This window comes from Sorex fumeus, unplaced genomic scaffold (genome assembly GCF_029834395.1).
Source record: "Sorex fumeus unplaced genomic scaffold, SorFum_2.1 ptg000098l, whole genome shotgun sequence".
Classification (NCBI taxonomy): Eukaryota; Metazoa; Chordata; class Mammalia; order Eulipotyphla; family Soricidae; genus Sorex; species Sorex fumeus.
Window position 1 is genome coordinate 54,110,738 of NW_026606155.1, and position 24,797 is coordinate 54,135,534.

The following is a 24,797-nucleotide window of genomic DNA, read 5'->3' on the forward strand; positions in this document are numbered from 1 at the left end:
CATTGAGTGGCAATCATGTTTGGTCTATAGACTACTTTTAGCATGCTTCTCCTACCCTGGGAGGGTCCTCACAACACCTTTATTTGGGGCTTCCTTCTCTATCTGAGCTTCTTTTTCACCTAGCACGTGTGGCTGGCCTTCAAGTCATGGAGCAAAATTCCTGGTACTAATCTCAGCCATTCCTGGGTGTTAGTCTCCCGTTTTGTTGCTTTATGTTCCCCAGATGAATGCAATCTTTCTGTGTCTATCCTGCTCTTTCTGACTCAATTCGCTTAACATGATACTTTCCATGTAGTACCACTTGTATGTAAATTTCATAACTTCATCTTTTCTAACAGCTACATAGTACTCCATTGTGTAAATGTACCAAAGTTTCTTTAACCAGTCATCTGTTCTCGGGCACTCGGGTTTTTGCCAGATTCTGGCTATTGTAAAGAGTGCTGCAATAAACAGACAATTGCAGATGTCACTTCGACTATACCTTTTTGTCTCTCTGGGATATATTCCCAGGAGTGCTATAGCTGGGTCAAATGGGAGATCAAATTCTAATTTTTTGAGAATCGTCCATACTGTTTTCCAAAAGAGTTGGACCAGCCGGCATTACCACCAGCAGTGAAGTAGGGTCCGTTTCTTGCCACATCCACGGCAGCACCGGTTGCTTTTGTTCTTGTGGATGTGGGCCAATCTCTGTGGTGTGAAATGATATCTCATTGTTGTTTTGATCTGCATCTCTCTGATGATTAGTGATGTAGAGCATTTTCTCATGTGCGTTTTTGCCATTCGGATTTCTTCTTTGCGAAAGTTTCTGTTCATTTCCTCGCCCCATTTTTTGATGGGGTTGGGTGATTTCTTCTTGTGTAGTTTAACCAGTACCTTGTATATCCTTGATATCAACCCCTTGTCAGATGTGTATTTGGTGAATATCCTTTCCCATTCTGTAGGGTGTCTTTGTATTTTGGTCACTGTTTCTTTTGAAGTGCAGAAGCTTCTTAGTTTAAGATAGTCCCATTTGTCTATCTCTGTTTTCACTTGCTCAGCCAGTGGCGTGACATCTTTGAAGATTCCACTAACTTCAATAGCGTGGAGAGTTTTGCCAACTTTGTCTTCAATAAACATTAAGGATTCCGGTCTGATGTTGAGGTCATAAATCCATTTCGATCTTACTTTTGTGCATGGCGTTAGGCAGAGATCTGAGCCCACTTTTTTGCATGTAGCCGTCCAGTTTTGCCAGCACAGTTTATTAAAGAGGCTTTTCCTGCTCCATTTCACTTTTCTTGTCCCCTTCTTGAAGATTAAGTGATTATATGTTTGGGAGGAGATGTCAGTATATTCAACTCTGTTCCATTGGTCTGCAGCTCTGCCTTTGTTCCAGTACCATGCTGTTTTAATTATTACTGTTTTGTAGTAGAGCTTGAAGTTAGGTAGGTTGATTCCTCCCATTTTCTTTTTCCCAAGAATTGCTTTAGCTATTCATGGGGGCTTTTTGTTCCATATAAATTTCAGGATTGTTTGCTCCATTACTTTGAAGACTGTCATGGGTATCCTTATAGGGATTGCATTGAATTTGTACAGTGCTTTGGGAAGTATTACCATTTTGACAATGTTGATTCTCCCCATCCATGAACAGGGGATATTTTTCCATTTCCTTGTGTCCTCTTTTATTTCCTGAAGTAGTGTTTTGTAGTTTTCTTTGTATAGGTCCTTTACTTCCTTAGTTAAGCTGATTCCCAGGTACTTGATTTTCTGGGGCACAATTTTGAATAGGATTGTTTTCTTCGTGTCACTTTCTTCTCTTTCACTATTTGTGTATAGGAAAGCCATGGATTTTTGGGTATTGATTTTATAGCCTGCCACTTTACTATACAATCATTTGTATTGTTTCTAGAAATTTCTTGGTAGAGGTTTTAGGGTACTCTAAGTATAGTATCATATCATCTGCGAATAGTGAGAGCTTAATTTCTTCTTTCCCTATCTGGATGCCCTTAATATCTTTTTCTTGGCCAGGCATTCTTTTGATGTCTCATGGAATCTAGTCAGTAACAGCTCTAGTCCAGTGGTCCTCTCCAAATCACATTACATGTCCAGTCCATCTGATTTTTGATGACTTCGCAAACGAGACAGTGTGCTTGATTCTCAATCATCCGGATTCCTTCTATCACTTGGGTGAAATGTGATATTCTAAGTATAGTTCTTTCTATTCCCTTTTGGGAGACCAGAGTAGTATTCTTATTCTGTTTTCATAGGACCCAGGTCTCTGAGGCCTCTGTTACTGCAGGAAGAACAGTGGAGTCCAAAAGATGTACCCAGAGGTGGAGATACTTCATTCTTTTAACAACTTTCTCGACACTCTTGAAGGTGTTCCATGCCACTCTCTTCCTTCTGCGCAGCTCAGATGCCAGGAGATTCATCATGTTGAGTTCTCAATCTAGGTACATATAACTGCTTCATTTGCAGTTGTTCATTCCATTGAGAGCCAATGGAATATCCGGGACTAGTCCTTTTCTCATGAACAATGTCTTCGTGAGATTCACCTGTAGTCTAACATTTCCACACTCATCGTCCAAGGCAGCCAGCATTCGTGCCACTTGGCTAATGTTTTGTGTTATTATAATGATGTCATCAGCAAAGCAGAGGTGGTGTAGTTGCTGACCGTCTGTCTTCACTCTCATTCCTTCCCATTCCAGTTATCGCATGACATTCTCGAGTAGTACTGAAGAATTTTGCTGAAATGGTATTGCCCTGCCAAACCCTTTTCTTTACATCAATGATCACTTTCTTGTAGAATGGTAATATCCTAGTGGTGAATCCATAAAACAGCTCACAGAGGATACTGATGAACTGAATTTGAATGCCCTGTTTGGCTAGGGTTTTGATGAGTGCTTCTGTCTCAACAGAATCAAAGGCCTTCTTTAAATCGATGGAAGTTAGACAGAGTGGCATCTTGAACTCTCGTGAAACCTCAATGATCTTGGTCACTGTGTGGATGTGGTCGTTGGTGCTGAATTCTTTTAGGAACCCAGCTTGCTCGCATGGTTGTCCTTCATGTAGTCTTCTGCCAATCCTATTCAGGATGACTCGAGTGACTAACTTGTAGATGACGGACAACAGGCAGATCTGGAAATAGTTGCCGATGTTGTAGATGTCTCCCTTCTTGTACAAAAGAATGGCCCTGCAGGTTTTCCATTGGATAGGAACTTGCGATCAGACAGGTAACAAGTAAAGAGCTGAGCCAGTGTATTGATGATTACTTGTGGCAGATTCTTCAGGTGTTCATGTTTGACCTTGTCTGGACTGGGTGCTGTATGCTTCTTTACCAACAAAATGGTGTGTCAGATTTTGGAAGGGAGAATGCTGGGAATGACATATCCATTCTGCAGAATTTGGTATGTGGGCAGGTGGGTGTGGCTATCAAAGAGAACCGAGTAGAAGTCGTGGATAACCTTTCCCATTGCCCTTCTGGAGGATGCGATATATCCATCAGGACATTGGAGGGCAGTCATCTTGTTCTTGTAGTAAGCGGGACTCGTGAATATGTTTCCCAGCTCCTGCCACATCAGCCATCACTGTTGCTCTTCTCTATTTGAGGTCTTCCTTTATCACTTCTCTACACGGCTTTTCGAGCTCAGTCATTAGCTTGTGACTGCCTGAGGCTTGCACCGAACAGAATATTGGTGAATGAGCTCGAAAGTTTCTGAAGACAGGTGTCTTTTTGTGGCTCTCTCTCTCTCTCTCTCTCTCTCTCTCTGCATTCCTCACACAATCATGGAGGCACTAAACCAGTCGACCATATTCCTCATTGATGTTGTCAACGACGGCATCTTTTCATATTGCTGCAATAGTGTCAAAGAGCTCCCAGTTGGTGCTCATTCTGGGAGTTCTCTTCTTAAGCTTTGAAGCCTTTTCTACCCTCTCTGTAAAGTAGAATTTCACACAAAGGAGATGGTGGTCTGATCCCATTTGGAATTTTGGGACAATTGCATCATTCAAGCAAAACGATTGATTGAATACGATGTGGTCAATTTTGTTGTGGAACTATACACTGGGAGACTCCCATATTCAACATTTAGATTCGGCCTTTTGGAATTGCGAGTTAAAGTGGATGGTCTTGTTAAACATGATAAACTCAGACAGTCTCTCACCATGTCTGTTCCATTCTAGGCCATGGTTCCTGATGTGGAGTTCTTTGGGTGATCTTCTCGGTCCTATGTTGGCATTAAAATAACTGACAATGACCTTGTAGAAGGTGTTGTCTTCCTTTTAGAACTTCTCCAGCTCCATGTCGAACTTCTTAATTTCTTCTTTGTCATAGTTGGATGTTTGTGCATAGAAAATGAAGATAGAAACTGCCAGCAATGAGCCACATCTATTCAAATGTAAGAGTCTGATTCGGGTTGTTAGGCATTTGAACAAATCAACACTCATGGCCAAGTTCATGTTGACGAGGACAACAACACCATCGATGCCTCTACTGTCGCATGTTCCGAGGAACAGTTCTTCTCCAGTGTCAAAAACGGCATGATGTGATCAATGCCTTCTTATCTCGGTCAATCCAATGACACAGTATTTGATCTTCTGCACTTGCACCCTCAGGTCCTAGATGGATGCTTCTGATGCCAGTGTATGTGTGTTAAAAGTTCAGACAGTCAGTTTAGTCCTTTGTTTTGACAGAATAGTTCAGCCCTGAGATTTTAGCAACCTCTCCTTGCTCATCCTTTTCAACACTACCATAATGGGGACTTTTCCAGATTCAGGGGAAGGGGAATGAGGCCCATTTTTGTTACTGTTTTTGGCATATCAAATATGCCACAGGTAGCTTACCAGGCTCTGCCGTGTGGGTGGCATGTTGGTTCACTCATCACCAGTTGGCATTGTTGCCACCCCCTTGCCACAATGAGACAGTGAACCATCAAGGGATTTTTTAAAGAGTATATTAAATATATTATAAACCCAAGTTTGTTGATAAATATATGTTTTCTTACTTGTTTGAGGATATACACAAAATACACAATTATACTCTTTGTACATGCATCTCTGTGTATTTTACAAATGGATAATTTGAATATGTTATATTCAAACTTAATGAAACTAAGTGTTTTTAAGAAAACAATTAATTAAACTTTGTCACTAAAAATAAAAAGGAACACAAATTTCCTTAAGTATCAAATCACATAATGTTTTTTTTAATTTATTAAATTATTATATTTCAGAAGAAAAATATTCTGGAAATAATGGTGCGTTGTGAACTGTGAAAAGTTGTCCAATCTAATTAAAAAGCTCAAAGAAAGCAGAAAAGCGGAAAATGGAATTAATGATGTACTTATACAATAATTAAAGTCTTCTTTCTAGTTGATAGAATAATATATCATATTCATATTTTCTGTCTTATCTGACTAAAAGATATGTTAAATAAAATGTCATGAATTACCTTAAAATGTTGCACTAGAAACAATAAAGAAATGACAAATGTTTGGTGAAATAATTACTTATGTACATTATTCAAAAAGAACAGTGACTATCTACAGCAACACTAAGTTGAAGAGGGTGAGGTAGCTAGTAACTATGTCCATTCTACACTCTTCTCATGAGCATTCAATAAGACTATATTTTATATCATGCCTAGTGTGAACACTTGGCTAAGAGATGATAAATGGAATATTGATCAGAAATAATGTGCACAGTTCTAATGTGTACTTATAAAGGAAAGAAAAATTATAGTTATTAACTGATAATGTGGATATAAAAAGAAAAAAGAAAATTATTTCCCTTTTAATATTCAATTTCTATAATGAAAATTAGCATGTATTTTATAAATTAATCAAATAGAAAACGGAAAAATTTTTTTGATAATTTTCAAAGATACATTTATTCTGTGATTTTCATCAAATTGAATCTGTTGAGATTACTGCAACATACTTACATAATTATATTAAAATTATAGAAAACGTTATACCCATAATTCACAAATTTTATTTTGAAACTATTATTAGTAAAGGTAAAGGTAAAGGCCCTCCCGTTGATCGTCGATTTGCTCGAGCGGGCCCAGTAACGTCTCCATTGGAGACTTTGTTGTTACTGTGTCTGGCATATCGAATACTCTCGGTAGCTTGCCGGGCTTATTAGTATTTTCTAATTTTTTTTCTGATTCACATTTCTACTATGTGCATTATAATCATACAATAGAAGTGAAATATAAATAAAATAAAAAATGTATAGATTATTATAGTCTACAGAAGTAAGATATTTATGAAAGATTTAAAGCAATTTGAATAAGATATGTACTTTTTAGCACATATTTTAAATCTCCTTGAATATTTGGGAATTATCACACTTGTAACATTTTGTTTTGTTTCATATAGCGGCAATTCATTAGGTACAAGGGAAATCATACAACTGAGCTTTAATCAATGAATCAAGATACAAAAGTTATATTTTTCTTAATATAATGTAGGAGCACTGCTGTTTGTTCAACATTGATTAAGCTGATTGAATTGGGTGTGAACTCCACATTACATTTTTTTTTATTGTAATATCACCGTGAGATAGAGTTACAAAGCTTTCATGGTTGAGATTCAGCCATACAATGATGAAACACCCATCCCTCCACCAGTGCACATTTTCCACCACCCACATCCCAGTCCTCACCCTGACTCTATGGAAAACAATTTCCCTAATACTCTCTCTCTAATTTTTGGCATTATGTTTTGCTAGAAATTTCCCACCACCATTCAAGCCTACCTGCCAGAGCAGATGCTGGATAACTTATTTTCCATTGCTCATTTCCTTAATACTCTCAGTATGGGCCCAGAGAGATCTCCAGCACTGTGGTGTCTTCCAGGGCTTGCTGTTGTGTCTCTGGGCCAGGGCTGTTGGTGCACTAAAATACACATTAAAAAATTATCAGCAGATTTTATCTTAGTGAGACAGTGGTGTCAGGCTTGGAGTGTGGCATCGATTTTGGATTGTGAAAGCAACTGGCTGCTGGGGGCTCTGCTTGGATGGGCACAGGTCAACCCACCCCCTCCAATTTACCCTAGTCTTTCAATCATGCGTGGGTCCAAGCTTTTCTGCAGCTTTTGATTTCTTTCGAGATTTATTTAGGGGTATCTGAAGCAAGGCCACCAGTAGAGCTTACAGGGCGGTGCTGGAGTTGGTTCATGGGGTGACTGCCAGTACTTCTATGTGTATTGGGAAAAGGGGAAATGTGCCCACCCCAACTCTGAGAAAGTCTGGAGATTTCAGTCACAAAACCCTCATACCAGAATTTTCAGCAGATTATATCAGAGAAGTCAGGCTGGGAATATAGCAATTTTGGATTGTGGAAGCAAGCGGCTGCTGGGGTTCTGCTTCAGCAGGCCACCAGGCCAACCCATCCCTCTCCAATTTGCCCCAGTCTGTTCAGCCATGTGCAGGTCCTAGATTAACTGAGTGTGTTTATTTTTTTTTTTTATCTCTTTTGAGATTTATCTGTGGTTTTCTGAAATAAGGCCAATAAATGAGCTTGTACAGCTGAGCTGGAGGTGGTTTTTGGGTGTGGTTCCCAATACTTAACTTTTGGCTGTTTAGTTTCTTGGTAAACTTGGCCCCAAGTTGTTGGGGTCTGGCCATAGACACAACGTCAATTTTGGGGTATCAGGAAGCCTGAAGGCACCATAGGCTGCTGATGTACTTCCCAACAGGTACAGGTTGACCTGCTGGCAGCACCATATCCCCCAAAAGTTACTTAAATGATCAAAATAATTCTAGAATAAAGTAGCCAAGTGAAGAAATTCAGAAAAATAAGAACAAACCAGAAATAAAATTTGAAGCGCTTTTAGAAGATGATTTTATTGTACAAATCTTATTTGCAAAACAAAGAATACTTTCAAACATTTAAAGTTCTTATTGTATTTTCCTCATTACATTGAAATAATTTATAATAAAATAGTTACTTAATATTTATATATTGCCTTACGAAGTGCCTGACTGTCCTCACTGGGGTCCCTTGGAAGAGGGCAGGTTGAGTGTCCCTCCTCACCCTGAGCAGAGTCCCAGCAGCTGAAGACCTTCCGTTCCAGCCACAGCCATACCTACAACCACTCTCCACATGTTCAGGTGAGCCTCATGAAGGAACTGACAGAGAAACCCAGGTGTGCAGAACCCAGGGCTTAGGTCTCCAAGCCTGCTCGGATTGGGACTGGGCCTCCTCCACCCAGATCCCCCATATTCCAGTATGTAGGCATCACATCCACCAACTGCCCCTAGTGTTGTGTAATCCCATCAATAGCCAAGACTCAGAGACTATAATACCCAGCTCCCGGAGGCTGGGACATTCTTAAAGCTGTTCTTTAAGAAATATATACTAATTTCACTCTTTGTATAATTTTATACAATTTATCTTAGATCATGTAAATTATTTTTACTTTACCTTTGGCTTAGTGTTAATGGCTTAGATTTTACTCATTCTCCTATTTGTTCTGTTTAATCTGGAATACCTTTTGATTATTTATGTTTGTAAATGGATTAGTATATTCACTTTCTCATGTCAATAATCAATTATTGACATGAAAAACACTATATCTAGTTGTATAATTTATATCCGACAGTAAAAGTACTCAAATTTATATATATATATATATATATATATATATATCCTCTATCCATGATATGACATTGTTCAGATCTTTAATTAATTACTCACTATCTGATTTTCCCTCCCAGCCCCAACCAGGGCTCCGGCAGCCAAAGACCTCCAGAACCAGTCACCACCATGCTGAGACCAGTCTCCGCACACATAAAGGCGTGCGGGTCCTGGGGCTGAGATCTCCAAGTTTACTCGGATCTGGGCTGAGCATCCTCCACCCAGATCCTCCAAATTCCAGTAGGCCGGGGTCACACCCACCAACTGGCCCCTAGCGCCGTGTAATCCCATCAATGGCCAAGACTCAGAGACTATAAAACCCAGCTCCCAGAAGCGACATCTTATTATCTCATTCTTACTTTGGACAAACTGGCAGGCTACTGAATGTAACCTGCTCACACAGCAGAGTTTGGCAAACTCCACGTGGCGTACCCAATATGCCAAATACCAGTAACAATGAAGGGTCTCATTCTCCTAACTCTGAAAGAGCCTTGAATATGGCACTTTTTAAAAAATCTCAGGGCTAGGATGAAGGAGATGTTACTGGGGCCTGCTCAAGGCAATGGACGAATAACAGGATGGTTGTGATCATGATCATGATCTGATTTTAGAAAATTCTGCACTGGTTGTTTCCTCCTCTTTGATCCAGTATACAAACCATTGCTATTTTTGTAACTTAAGTTTTATGTTATTATTATTTTCTCTTGCTATTTGATTTTTTAATTTTAGAAATCGAGAGGGAAAATAAGAAGAGGTGGATGAGAGGTAAACCAAGGGTGGGACCGAAGGTCTCAGTCATATTAAAATATAGAACCGTGGTATATCTATGAGTCTAAACAAAACTGAAAGCATGACATCCAAATTCAACAATCAAAATTAAAACATACCTTTCAAGAAGGGAGGCTGAAGGGTAGGAGGATAATTAGGGACACTGGTGGAAGGAAATTGACACTGGTGATAGGATTGGTAGTGGAGTATTATATATGTGATACTCACCTATAAATAATTTGTAAATCAGTGTGCCTTAATTGAAAAAAATATATATATATATTTTTTCAATTGGCATTACACGTTTTCAGGAGAGACCTGTTTCACTATTTTCTTTTTTTTCCTCAGTGAACAGATGTTCTATGCAATAAAGTTTCTACCTTGTGGAAATCCTGTCATTTCTTTTGGATCAGGAATATTTTGTAAGTCATTTTAGGAAAGATAGAAAGGGATGCTACTACCCCGTTTCAATACAGTGAAAATAGTTCACTTTTCCTTTATAATAGAGAACAAATCTGTTTGTCTCTGGTTTGACTCATAAAACAAAATCCTTTCTGTGTAGGCTTCTTTGCAAATCAGGCCTTATCCTTTGCCAGCCTTATTTTTTTTTAACTGACATTCAAGGTCACGGTCCTCCCGTTATTCATCGATTTGCTCGAGCGGGCCCAGTAACTTCTCCGTTGTGAGACTTGTTTTTACTGTGTTTGGCATATTGAATACATGATGGTTAGCTTGCCAGGCTTTGCAGTGCAGGCAAGATACTCTCGGTAGCCTGCCGGGCTCTCCGAGAGGGGTGGAGGAATCAAATCCAGCTTTTATTATAATTTGAAAGGATCGATACTTGTGAAAAAGAAACATAAATAATGCATCTTAGCAGATAAAAAATGTAGTTCATGTACCTTGGTATTTAATAGTCTTTTTTGCTTATTTTTATTTTTGGGGGGCAGACCACACCCAACAGTGCTCAGTACTTAAAATATAACTAGAGGAATAAATTTTAGAGAAAAAAACTGTTCAGTATCCATAAAACAATTTAATATCTTACCATAAACTACATTGGTTTCACAGTTAATTTTACAAAAATTGTCAGTTCAGTGCAAAAAGACTTTGATATTATGTAAAACACTTAAAATATACCTAAACTCATAGCGCAGAAATTATGCCTTCTCTTTGTATGACCATGTTTTTTTTACTTTCCCATGGATATAAATAATGTATTTTTCTGAATTGCACTTTCCTAATGTTAGATTTTATAATAATTTTGTAATAAGACAGTTTATATTTATTCTGCATACTTTCATTGACAATATCAGTTGTCACCTTCCAAAAATTTACCTTTTTTATTAATTATAATATCTTTGTTTTATCTCAATGAATTCACTAAGCATACTTACAGTTAGAGAAATTAATTACCAACATCAATATGGACATGCCTGTAAAACTTAACCTTAATAATTATACAGGAAAATATACATAAAATATATGCTTTCTCCAAATTGAGTTAGCAGCACCAGATTATTAGCAATTAATTATTCCATAAATTATTTTTAGGATTCAATACTGTGAAATACTACTAAAATGAACCAAGCTGCTAATGTTCATTTGTAAAGATTATTAAACTCATTTTTTGTATTTACTTGTTACAAATTCATTTTGAAATTTACATCTTATATAATACATTGTATATGAGAATTCTTTAACATTTATAATAAAATAAAATTCAATGTAAAAGGTCAGATTTTAATATTTCCACAGGAGCTTATTCTAGATTGTTAGTGGTATATGTAATTCAACACAATCAAAGCTATTTTCCTGATTTTTTTTTTTTTTGCTCTTTGGGTCATAGCCAGTGATGCTCAGGGGTCATTCCTGGCTCTGCACTCAGGAATCACTCCTGGCGGTGCTTGGGGGATCATATGGGATGCCGGGGATTGAACCCAGGTCGGCCGCGTGCAAGGCAAACGGCCTACCTGCTGTGCTATCACTCCCGCCCCTATTTTCCTGACGTTTTAGAAGACCAAATATTGTTTTTAAAAGCTACCTACAAAAGTGAGAATTACTCCCAGCTTTCTTTTGCCAGAATACAGTATACTATATCTACTCTAGATAACCTATGAACATGTAAACAACTTGGCTGATGGGAAATGACAGAACACAAAAGTAAATTTCACTCCCTTTAATTTTATGGATATAAAGTCATATTTCAAAATGCAAATATAATCAAGACAAATAGTATTCATTAAGTGTATATATTAGAATTTCAATCTCTATTGTGATGTTTAGTGGAAGTTTCTTCACTTTAAGTTTGAACTTGAGAATTTGCAGTTGATCCATGTCATATTTCTTTTATGAGTTTTTTCTATTCTTATTAAGCAATATTTATTTCTAGCATTAGTTGTGCATAGAACAAAATGACAATGAATAACCTTAAAATATTCTTGATATATTTATATATCCATTATCATTATAGCTGGTCAGTTGTTCTAGTTGACTTATTTGTCAACTAAATCTACATACTCTCTTTCCAAAACTGATTAAACTTCGTGGGTGAGAAATTTTCCTATGTTACACACTTGAAACATTATCGAGAATTTTTACACTATCATATTCTTAAGTCAAGTGAGTGAAACTATAGAGCCCTAGTCAGCTTTCTTTCTTGGAGTTCTGCATTTTTCCAGTGTTCACGCTCCTGCTTATTCAGTAAATCTGAAGTCAAAGCCTTACTACTAGACTTACGATGATTTAAATAGACTTACTACCTTCTACTTGTTCTGGAAATGATGTTACATTGAAGAAATTTCATTCTCAATGAATTGCATCCTGAATTTGGGGAACAAAATCATTTTTATTTAAAGTGAGCTCTTCATTTACCATCCACCTTTTGTGTAGACTTTGGCAAATGAATTAAATTTCTGAGTATTAATTTACTTATTCTCCAAATCCCACAGAAATATGTAAACTTCAAGACCAAGATTAGAAAATAAGACATGTAATATACTGAGTAAAAGGTGAGTTTAAACAAAACTCAACTTCCTAGAGAGCAAAAAGGTCTATCAAATAGAGGCATACTTCCTGGGGTATATTTTCCTACAAGTTAAAGAGCAGTGTTTTTTTTAAGATAACGAGAGAATATAAAGGCTGGTGCATAATTATTGAAGTTCTTCCTAGATTCAGTGTCATGAAGGGTTCTATCTATGTTTTCCTCATTATAATGTGTGCATTCAAACTAAATAAAACCTGATAGCCAGGTCTTTAATCCATTTTGAATTGACTTGTTAATGGTGTGCAGTAGGGGTATTAGTTCATTTTTTTAAAGAAAATTGATCAGATTACCCAACACTCCTTGTTGAATAGACTTTTGTTGCTCCATGTCAAGCTCTTATCTCTGTTGAAGATTGGCAGGCCATAAACATGAGGATCTGTCTCTGGGCACTTAATCTTATTCCAGTGAAACTGGCATACATCACAAAGAACAAAAGAACTATTTTTGGTGTGCATATGAGGAAAAAGGAAATATACACTGCTTAGAATGTCAACTGTTGGAGTCTTTTAGAAAATACTTTAGATAGCTCTTTAAAAAACTGAGAAGTGACTTTCCATCTGACACAGTGATTCCACTTCTGGGCATCTAAAATAGGGGCTACAGAACTCTTATTTTGAAAAGACTCATATGTTCATTGCAGCACTATTTACCATAGCCAACATCGGAAAACAACTCAAATGTCCATAGAATGATGACTTTGTAAAGAAAAAATGTCATACACACAATGGACTATTACTTGACTATGAGAAAAGATGAGGTCATGCAATTTGCTACTATATGAATGGAACTGAAGAGGATAATGATGAATAAAGTATTTTCTGTGCTTCCTAAACTTCAGGACCATATGCTTTTAATTGTTTATGAAATATTTGGAATAATGTCAAGATGTGTACTAAAATTAGAAATAAACTAGATACATATATAAAAGTATTCTACTTTTAATGTACATAACTTTAAGAAAACATTAACTCAAGGGATTGTCTCACTTCAAGGATTCGTGAATTAGTGGCAGCTCTTGATTTTTTTCTATATCTCCTTAGAGGCAAGATTAGAGATAAAAGAAAGGGCACCAGTGGAGAAGTACTAAATAAAAATAGCCAAGATGATTTAATCATTGTTTCTGATAAAGTGAAACATTGAACTAGTACACTAATGTGTACAGAAACATGAATGATTCAGAAAAGAGATTGAGTCCTTGTCTCTTTCTTCAGAAATCTTAACACACTAGCTACACACAAAAGATTCTATTGTTTGTGCAGACAAACCATTCACCATTAAAACTTTCCATTAAAGCCAATTGGCACAATCCTGATGCACATATGAATTGTAAATAATAATTGATGAAAGAGACAGCATTACATGTACCACATGAGCCATCCTAAGATGAAAACACAGAGTACTTTTCAAATATATTACAAAATATACCAGTCATCTTACATTTTATTTCCTTTTTATCCCTTCACTGCACTCCTCAGGATATTAGAATGTGTGAACAAGAGACCTAATGTTTAAAATGAAAATGAAATTTAAAACCATGTGTATTTAATCATTCCTGCTTTAGGGAACATCTGTTTTTCAAAAATTCAAATCATTTAAAAGTCCTTAGTTTTCAGTCCTTTCTATAGGACAAGAACAATATCTCATCAAAACATCAAAGAAAATGTGTCTGCCATTCATCTTTCCTAGAAAAATTTATTCTTTTCCTTGTATATTGATAGACATTGAAAAGATGTTGAACAATAAAGCAAAACAAAAATTATAAATATAATTTTAAAGTAATTAGCAAAAAGGAAAGGCACAATATATCTTTTGAAATGCTTCAGGAAAGTAGAGAAACTTTTTAAACTTAATTTTTACATGTGAATTAATTTAAATTACTACTTTCTTAGTCTCTATACGGTAATCTTGCAATTTTTCCTCAATGGTACTCAATTCAGAAGGGAAAAATTAAAGCTTTTTTGGGGGGGTTGTGTTTAGTATTACAAATATGGCATTGTTATTGTTTCAGTTTTTTTGAGTTAGGATATTGAAACTTTATCACCATTACTTTAACCATCTAATTTCAGTATATTATCAATTAGGTCTTGTGATGTAACTTTACTTCCTTCTTTTTGTTAATAATCATTCTTGGTGTCATAAAATTATCAAAATAATTTTACTTATAGTACTTTTACCTGTTGCAATATTTTTTACTGGTAAAATGTAATAATTTTTAACTACAAAACTAAACTTACATAAATCCAGTTGTGAAAAATCTAAATTGTTTTGAACCTTTCACATGCAACTATAATAAATATAGTTTGCTTGCTTTCTTACCATTAATAAAGAACAAACTGCTTATTGCACAATATTTAATTTTCATTATTCTATTTCAACAAGGAATTTTCAGACATTATCTTTTATCTACTTTAACACAAATTGAATCTGAATTCCTTTTATTCAATAGAATCCACCTCTGATGCTTATTCCTTTCACATAGTTTATTTACATACCATGCAAACATGTTTTTTTTATGAAATGTTCCTATTTGTCTCTACTTATCTTACTCATGAATCAGTGCAGAACAATCACTTATTTAGAGTCATTGAATAAAACAGCAGAAAAAACTCTGAATATATCTAGTGTATTATTTGCTTTCTATTGCTTCCATAACAACTTTAAGCAAGATAAATTTATTATCTCACAGTTCTGTCAATCAGGAACTTGGGCTGATATCTTATGTGTGCAAGACTGCTCCTTTTAGGAGTCTCTCTTTCTAACTTATTGGATGGCTAGAAGATTTCAGTCTCATCAGTTATAGACTAAATTCTGCATTTCTTTGTTGGCTGATGATCAAGGATAGTTTTCAACTTGTAGGTGAAGTTCCTTTCCCTTGGCTAGTTTTTTCACCTTAAAAGCCAGCAACTGTGGGTAGAAATCTGCTTTTCATCTCTCTCCTCTCTACTTACATGTCATCTCTTGTTTTGTCATATCCTAATTATCCTCTTCATGTTTTTAATTAAATATGTGTTCAGAGTACAGTACCCCAGATCACACAAAACTAAATTCTTATTCCAGGCCCATAAATTAATTATACATTCAAATTTTATCTTATGATATAAAGCACCACATTTACAGTTTCCATGGGTATCCTTGGAAGGACAATATTTTTTCTTAAATGTATTCAGTGTATTCAAGAAAAAAATAGTGGAAAGATACTGAATGTTAAAAAGAAGTTAAATTTTACATAACTACGTATGCATGTAAAACACACACATATATTGTGTTATGTATATATGCATCATATATATAGTATGTAGCTTTGTCCTCCCCTTGTTCATAGATTTGCTCGAGCGGGCCCAGTAATGTCTCCATCATGAGACTTGTTGTTACTGTGTTTGACATACTGAATACATCACAGGTAGTTTATCAGGTTTTGCCGTGTGGGCGATTTACTCTTGGTAGCTTGCCGGGTTCTCTGAGAGGCGCGAAGAAATAGAACCTGGATAGGCGGGGCCAGTTGTGCTCAAGGCAAACGCCCTACCGCTATGCTATCACTCCAGCCAGTGTTGTATGAAAGGAGAGAAGGTTAGCACTCCCCTTGACAAGGATATATAGTATATATATGAATAACTGCTAATTATTGCATTTACTTTTTATTTCTATCAGATGTTTCTCTTCCTGTTCTTTCAGCATGCTGATTTTAAGAATTTGCCCATATTTTAATGGAAATTTTAAGGCATTCTGTTAAAAATTAGTTATGAATACAAAATATATATTTAATACAATTTTACATGTATTTCACTTTAGCCCCTTTAAATAAAATCATTTAAGTTATTTTATGATTACTATGTACTCAGGCTGGAGCAATAGTCCAGCAGGTAGGGTGTTTGACTTGCACGCGACTGACCTGGCTGACCCAGGTTCAATTCCTCCGTCCTTCTCAGAGAGCCCTTCTAGCTACTGAGAGTATCTCACCTGTACCTGTATCAAAGCCTGGCAAGCTACCTGTGATGTATTCAATATGCCAAACACAATAACAACAAGTCTCACAATGGAGACGTTGCTGGGCCCACTCAAGCAAATCAATGAACAATGGGAGGACAGTACTACAGTGCTACTATGTATTCCCTTCCCATAATAATTTCATCAGTCTTTACCTATTTTCATTTTACACTTGAATTCTGCAGTTCATTTATAAAGTTTTCTAATTTTTATCTTTTAAGTGATTTAATGCTATACATAACAACTAAATTCTGTACTTTTAAAATTATAATAAAAATGTTTTTCAAATCCCTCAAGTACATATTCATATATAAAATTTACCTCTCATTTTCATATTTTCTAATTTGATTTTAGTTTTATATACTCAATACTTAACTACTTTTAGTTGATGAGTTTAGAAGAGAGAAAAATTACATGAGTAGATTAACCCTATAGCTTTCCTCATCCTATTATCAATTTGCTGCAAAGAGCTATTGTTTTACCGTAAGCAAGGCCCTTATTATTGCATGTAAAGCCTAAGGATTTCTAGCTGGGCCTATGAGAAAATAGGAGAGATATTCTTACATAATGATTCAGCAGTTGCCAAACAACTTGACCCATAAATAAAATTATTCTCCATTATCTACCATTAAGTTGAAATTTGACATAAGTCAACCATATTAACTGGTTAATTTTCCAATAAAGAATAAAAATGTTTGTTTTGTCCCCAGAATCCTATGTGATGCCATGGTATAGACAGAATATATATTATTTAGTGATTTTTTATGTGCCTTGCCACTAAAATTTGTATTAAATGTGAATTAAAATATTGAATCCTAAAAATGGCATAAAATTAAAATATTGAATCCTAAAAATGGCATAAAATGAATTGTTCTCCATTTCTAAACATAAAGATTTGGGCTGGAGCGATAGCACATTGTGTAGGGCATTTGCCTTGCATACAGTGACCTGGGTTCGATTCCCAGCATCCCATATGGTCTCCTGAGCACCGCCAGGAGTAATTCCTGAGTGCAGAGCCAGAAGTAACTCCTGTGCATTGCGGGTGTGACCCAAAAAGCAAAAAAAAAACCCAAAAAACCCAAAGATTTCAGAAAATTTAATTGTTTTGTCAAAAATCATAAGCGTGGAGAAAATCAAGATTTAAGCAGGAAGCCATCTCTCCTTCACACAGAGACCTGCAATGTTTACATTATATTTCCAACCATTGACTTTTATTTATACATATTTTTCAATATTTTGCATTGAATAGACACATTTAGCCATACCAACTTTATTATCATAGCTCAATATTGTAGAAATAGCAGTCCTGTCTAATGTTTTTTATAGATATTATTTATCAATTTCCTTTAGATATGTGTATTGAATATAGCTCATTTTACTGTCAGCAGCCAATCTGATTATCTTAAGTATAAACATATAACATTGTGAGTTATAGTTAAATAATTTTTAAAATCAAAGTAATAATTGATATCTAAATCTTCAGAATGGTTTATGCCAAATAAGAATCCAGACATGAGCAACTAAAACATTATATATCTCTTCATTATGAGATTCCTATTAGCAAGATTTAGATTCAAGGACTCATGTATTTCTCTTTTCATGTTTTAAAATTATTATTTTAAATAGTATATGGTTAAACAATACTGAGATTTACCTTGATTTTCTCTGCCATGCCAACCTTATCCCTAATCTTGTTGAGAGGAGATCCAGTCATATATACTGAGAATTGTATACATATATGGAATACCTCAATATAAGTGAATAAATCAGTTTAAGAAATTCCAAGTACAAAGGGTCAAAAAGATAAGTAAGGCACTTGCTTTGCAAGTGCCTGATCTGAGTTCTATCCCCAACATCCAACATAGTCCTCTGAGCTTTCCATGAATGATCCATGAGCACAGAGCCAGGAGCAAGCCCTGAGCATCAACATGTGTGTCCCATGACTCCCCTCACCCCCCAAAATGCCATATGCCATGTACAAGTTACATTGAACAAAATATTTACATGAATGATAAACAAATTTATTATTTTAGAGATATAAAAATGAAAATATTTTCTTCACTTAGATATGTATTGATGTAATAAAACTGTTATTCTGAAAATAAATTTAATCTTCAACATAAAAGATGTAGTGTTTGCAAATTTGTAATGCAGACCAAAAAAGACTCATGGAACTAAGTCAGATTGTCTACTCATGTCTTTAGAGAGATACATTTTGTTTTCCTATTAATTCTGTGAATTTCATGCTGTACTAATAGGGAAAATGTAACTTATGAAAAAGTCATTGCCATGGTTAGTAGATATGACAGGCATAATAAACAAATGAACTCTGACCATCTATTTCAGATAGTTCTGCATTTTATTGTACAAATCTATGTTTTATGCAATTTGGTAAAAAAAAATATACCTTAGGAAACTGAGTAAAAAAAAAGAAACAAGTATTCAAGATAATGATGACAATTGTATTTCTTATAATAAAGTCTATCTTTGGGGGTTATGGAGAGGCCAGCAGGTCAATCTGTACCTGTGATGCAAGTGCATCAGCAGCCTGATGGCGCCTTCAGAATTCTAGATGCCCAAAATTGTTGCTGTGCCTTTGGCCAGACCCCAAAAACTTGGGGCTAAGTTTACCAAGAAAGTAAATGGCCAAAAGTTAGGTCTGTGGGACTTGATACCCACAAACCACTTCCAGCTCATCTATATAATTGGAGGCAAGGCCTCTCTGGTTCCTGATGAAACTGCTTAATGATCATGATTCCAGAGACTCAGAAACAAATCTCGGAACCCAGGCTTTTGGCAGAAATGCGTCTGGTCCCCGCACTAGGTTACTGACTCCAGGCCACCCCAGGTGGGAATAGGTTTCGTGCCTTGGCCTGTTCCCCCTGGCGGCTCAGTGCCAACCATCCTCCAGAGGCCATTGGACAGTCAGGTTTGGACCCTCAGTGATGAGACACATGGGGCCTCATGGGATGGGGGTGGAGCCAGCCCTTTCCTCCCTGTTTCAAAGAGACCCCGAGTTGCGGCCCACAATCGGCCTCTCTGGCCTCTGATCAAGCTGCTTAATGGCCATGATCCCAGGGACTCAGGAACAAATCTCGGAATCCAGCAGGTTTGGGCAGAAATCCCTCCAGATTTAATTGTAAAAATTTTGGAATTTCAAAATAGCGCAGCCACTACTGCAGCCACATGACATGTTATTCATAACCAGCAATAGAAAGCAAATTGTCTACGGTTGCCTTTTCTGCAGATCTGAGTGCTGGGGTAAAATCCCAAATAATAATGGTAGGTCTGGTGTGAAAATATTGAACGTAATCAAAATAGAGAGAGAGCAATTTGGAAATCATGTGCCCAACAGGTAGGGGGAAGGTGTGGAATGGGGGGTATACTGGGGGTTTTGGTGGTGGAAAATGGGCACTGGTGAAGGAACAGGTGTTTCATCATTGTATGACTGAGACTTAAACCCAAAAGCTTTGTAACTACTCTCATGGTGATTCAATAAATAAATTTATAAAAAGAGAAAAAAAATAAGGTGGAGTTCATTCCCAATTAAATAAGCCTAATCAATGGCTGAATAAGTAGCAATATTCTACATTAAAAACATAAATAAATAAAATAAAATCTATTTTGGGCCAGAGTAAGTGTTTGCCTTGAACGTGGCTGACCCTGGTTGGGTCCCCAGCATCCCATATGGTTCCCCGAGCACCACCAGGAGTGATTCCTGAGTGCAGACCCAGGAGTAACCCCTGAGCATTGCAGGTGTGACCCAAAAGGCAAAAAAAATCTATCTCTTTAATCTTATGTATTAATAGTATATATCCTATGTTGGCCATCTGAGTAACAAATTAAATGATTAATAGTAATCTTGTTACAAAGTACATGTGATTTCCTTGAATAATATTTCATATTCTTTTTACTATTTAATATATTTTTATATTTTAGCCCATGAATACAAGAATAAATAAATGATTATCTGAAATATTGCATTTATAGATTTTACCAGTATTTAAAAATATAAGCAAAATTTAAAATACATTAACTTCTTGAAAACCAAATGGATATTTCCATGTGGTGCTGAATATCCTAATCAATTCCACTATCTTTCTATTTCCAACCTTTTTATAGTGCAGAATTGCAGGAAATTAGCTATCTTCATAGATACTTGTGCTTTATAATTGACTTTAGTTGATAAGCATCTGTGTAACACTTGTTATACACAAGGTTATATTCTAAGAGTTCTTAAGAATGAGGTAATCTCAGTACATCGATTTATTGGCAAAGAAATGAAGAGTGTAAATTATTTGCCTAAGTGTTCCAAATTAGTATAGTTGCTTTTAAATTAATAAAATGAATTTAAATTAAACCAGGAGCCTGGGAAAATATAAGTGAATGAGAAAGATGTTTGTTTTATTTGTTTTTATTAATTCTTTTTTGGACAAATTATTTTAACAGATGATATTTTTAGTACTCTAAAAAATTGCAATCCTAATGATATATCAAAATATGAATTTATAAATCATGATATTGTATTCTACTAGGCTTACTATATCATGCAAAAATATGGATTATATACTTAACTAAAACTGAACTTTGTGTCCATAGTAGAATAAAAATAACATATGCTAATATGCATAACTGAGAAATGAATCCTAAATATTTAAACATATTTAAATGCTGCTTTAGTGAAAAATTATTGTACATATTCTCACTTGACCACAAACTTACCATAACTATTTTTTTTTTTGCTTCTAGGAGTCTATTGTTTTATTTCTGTATGTGAGTAGTTACCTGCCTAGATAAGTTTGCTTTTCCTCCCTCCTTTCAATAATGTTTACTCCCTACTTAATTTGAAGAGCAAGAAATATAGTTAGAATTTAAAATATCCTTAATAGATCCTTAATAGTGAGGATTGAGTCCAGAGTGACAATATAGCAGGGAAGTTTCTTGCCTTGCACACCACCAGCTTGGGTTTGATCCCCAGCACCCCATATGGTTCTGCAGTACCACCAAAAGTGACCCCTGAGCACAGATGGGTGTTACTCAATTCCCCCTGCCCCCCAAAAGAATAGTGAGAATAATTCATAACTAAACATTCCAATATTCCCAATGTTTGTTTATAAAATGTTTCCATTGATAAAATGTGATAGGATGTCTTTAGAATCTGAAGATTTTGTATTACTCTCTAACCCAAAACAAATCTTTATTAAATTAAAGCTTTAGTGAACCCCTAAGATAGATAAGAGCATTATGTTAAATCTGCACTCATTTGTGTGGTTTCATTAGAGTAATATACTTTAAAAATATGTTTTTTAACTAAAAGTTTGATTTTCTCTGTTCCTAATCATCAGAATTTGATATCTATCTTAAGGAATAAAAAAAAAGTACAAAGTTGCAATAACAAACTAGAGCAAAGCTCACCTGATGTCAAACATAAAACAAATATGACACCCTGAAATAACTAATTAAATAATGCCAGCAAAATTTACAAACTGAGATACTGGATTTTAATTTTGCCAGAGGGTAGCTTTAGGGCATCATTTAATCCAATAGTTCTCCATCCAAACAACTATCAAATCAAAGGATACTAGCTAATACTCAGTAGGAAACTAAAGGTTTGAAAAGTTTCCAGAGAAAAACTTCCAGAGAGAAGTTTGCATTTGATATTCTGTTGTATTTCCTAAATTAGAAACTCAAACAAGGACTTAATACACTTAAATAAATGCACTCATTTCACAAATCAGTGAATTAAAGCATGTGCATGGCCTTGTTTCACATACACACACAAACTTTCCAGTCAGTTAGCAATCTTGCATTAAAAAATGAAGTTATTAACTGCTATTATACATTAAAATGCATTTTAATAAACCATAAAATTATGATTTGTCAGAGAACAATTTTCCTAATGACTTGTAGGATAACACTAACCGCCTCAGCATACTCTGAGCATAAATGCCTCATAATTTACTTAGACTTTAAAAAATGGCTTTTACCTTTAGAACCCTGAATAGTGATACAGAAAATGATACTTGTTGCAGACCGTATTGGAGTCCTACCCGTATTCTTATGACCCTTGTAATTTCTAATTATGTATGCTTGACTTACAACTCCAACTTGCCTAGGGTATGTTTTACTGACAATCAAGGCATAAGACGAATCAGACCATTCACCCCACAGAAGTACTTAGCTCAAGCACACATTAGCAGAGCATTCTACTGGAGTCAGTGATTAAAAGTTATGCTAGAGACTTGACCAAGATCTTTTTAAGGTTTCCCCCTGTTTAATTAAAGTTCTAATAGGTTTCTTTCTTATTTTACACCCAGACATCAGTTTTCTTAATACAAATGTTAAATTGTAAATCTCTTTTCTGCCTTAAGTATTTTTATACATGGCAGTGTCAAATAAGAAATAGCCAGACTAAACAATATAAACTGAGTATAAACTGAGAAAGTGTTTATTCTAAAAAATGCCTCACAATTCAGATTGAAAAACAAGAGGAAGGAAGTCTCTCAAGGTATGTTCCGTCCTGGCAAAGCACAGAATAATTTTAATAAATTAATCAGGGCTATGATATTAGCTTAGGTTTTTTGTTTGAAAGTTTTGGATGAGTTGATTGAAATTTTCAGGCAAAATGGCACCTTTTGTAGCAATTAGCACAGGGTTTTTCAGTTACTTTCACAATCATAAAGAAGCAGGGGCTGTGATTCCTTGTGATTCCAATGAGAAGATTTGGGGTGTGCTTGCTATTCACTGCAAGGAAAGAAGTCAGAGTGATGAATCTGGCTGCTTACATTTCTTTCTTTTGTTAGGATGCAATTTTTTGATAATTTGGCTTGGATTAACTGCATTTAAAAAGATGTTTATTGGTGTCTCACTGATAAAAATTAAAAAAAAATAAAATCAATAGCTTGCTTAAAGCTCTGCTATAATGGTCCTAAGTTTAACACAGTTCAGTTGGAATTTTCTGCCTCAGCAGATAAAAATAAATAAATAAATAAAAATAAAAAGATGTTTATTGGTGTGTCATAGTTAACAACAGTATTGAATCATTTTTTCCTTGAAGTGCTGCTTTTGAAATGCACCAATTCTCCACCTGTGTGTCAAGATCTCTCTGCCACTTCCCCATAGTCTCTTTCCCCTACCCACTTAGATTTCTTGATTCCAAGTTCTGTTGGAAAAGTGCAAGAGTTCATCTTTTCTCAGAGAAGACTTGTTCTATTATGCACACACACTGCATCTTTTTATCTAGGCATCTATTTATCTATTTATAGGCATCTATTTATCTAGGAATCTTTTCTTCTACATTTGTGTTGTTTCTAGATCTTGGTTATAAATAATGCTCTGATGAACATGGGCATACATATTTACTTTCAGACAAGTTTTTGTATTGTTTGGATAAATGAAAGTGGAATTCCTAGGTGATAGGGTGCTCAAATCTTAAATATTTAAGGAGTCTCCAAACTATTTTCCAAAGAGACTGAATCAGGTAATAGTCTCACCAGCAGTGAATAAGTTCCTTTTTCATCATATCTCCCAACCGGAACTCACTGCTTCTTGTCTTTTTGATCTAGACTATTCTCACTGGTCTGAAGTGATAACTATTTTGATTAGCATTTTTCTGATAATCAATGAAATAATTTTCATATGCCTATTAACTGTCTTCATAGATTGCTTACATTTCAACAGTCTTAACATGATAGAAGAGATGGACTCTGTTCTACATATATTCCATAACTGTCTTTCTTATGGAAGTGGGAATCATCCTCTTGATATTTAACCACAAAGGAATTAGCAATCCTATCTCTCTTTTTCTGTAGGTAAATTAAAATTCAACTTCAGTCTCTAGCTTTGCTACAGGTTATAAATGACTCCCATTAAGAAGAGAGGAGAAGCTAGACTCTTGCCAAGTAATCATGACACAGAACATTATAGATGCTAAATTACAAGTTATAAACAAATATCATTTCAAAAATTATTATCAATAATGAATTAGAAGAAAGTTTGCATTGCTTTTCGGTAATGTCAAATAATAAGCACACATGGCCTGAGAACTTACACTCACCACAGCTAAATAAGATAGAATTTTCTTATTTTTTACAAAAAAAATTTCCTGATTGTTGGAATATTGCACATCTTGAAACCAGTTTCTTTTATCTTGAGTTTCTTTTCCTATTTAAGTTTGTCTTTGGTGCAAATTTTGCTTTTACATTCTCTTTACAAGAAACATTTTCATTGTCATATGTCTTATTTTTTTCAGGTACATGGAATCCAAGGGATTCCATGAGTCCCTTGGAGGGGAGCGGGTTGAGCTTTCCTCCCCGCCCCGACCAGGGCTACGGCAGCCGAAGACCTCCAGGACCAGCCACCACCATGCTGAGACCACTCTCCGCA

The 24,797-nt window shown here is 35.5% G+C and overlaps 1 pseudogene; it reads left to right on the forward strand.

Annotated features, from left to right (window-relative positions):
- Positions 1 to 15,973: 15,973 nt before the first annotated feature.
- Positions 15,974 to 16,068, forward strand: LOC130042255 (uncharacterized; annotated as a pseudogene).
- The last annotated feature ends 8,729 nt before the right edge of the window (positions 16,069 to 24,797 follow it).